The sequence below is a fragment of the Calidris pugnax genome, unplaced genomic scaffold (genome assembly GCF_001431845.1).
Source record: "Calidris pugnax isolate Ruff unplaced genomic scaffold, ASM143184v1 scaffold133, whole genome shotgun sequence".
NCBI classification, from domain to species: Eukaryota; Metazoa; Chordata; class Aves; order Charadriiformes; family Scolopacidae; genus Calidris; species Calidris pugnax.
In genome coordinates, this window is record NW_015090977.1 from 2038025 (window position 1) to 2038619 (window position 595).

A 595-nucleotide genomic window follows, 5' to 3' on the forward strand; every position below is an offset into this window, starting at 1 on the left:
CCCTCCTGCGCCTCCCCAGCCCGCGATAATTAAGCACAAATTTCCTTACAGCATCACTTCGACAAGTCTCGGGGATCAGGTGCATGCTGAACTACGACTGGCAATTACAGTAGCTTTTTGCTAGCTGGCACATACTGTATCTATAAATTTTAGTACAAAAACTTAAAAAATACAGAAACTAGGTCAATTTGTTACCTACATATTTACAGATAATTACAATGCTTTTCACTCACAATAATTAAACTAATTGTCAGTGAAAATTCAAACTGTGCATGTTCTGAGGTACCCGTACTCAGGGGTGGGGAGCGGGGCAGGGGACCGGAGGAGCGAGGTGGGGGGGTGTGTGTGGGGTGAGGGGGGAGAAGATCCCCCCCCTGGGTTTGTTCACATCCGTGGGGACAACGCTCGCCCCTCCTGGTTCCTGGACTCAGTGTGTGCACTCAGAGAAAGCGAGGAGAGAGGGAAACCCGATGTTGGGGTTGGGGGTTTGTGTTTTTTTTTTCCCTAGGACATGGCTTGAGGATGTTCTGAGGACACCAGATGGGTGCAAAGCCATCAAGGACCAAACTGCCTTCCTGCCCCCCCCCCCCCCCCC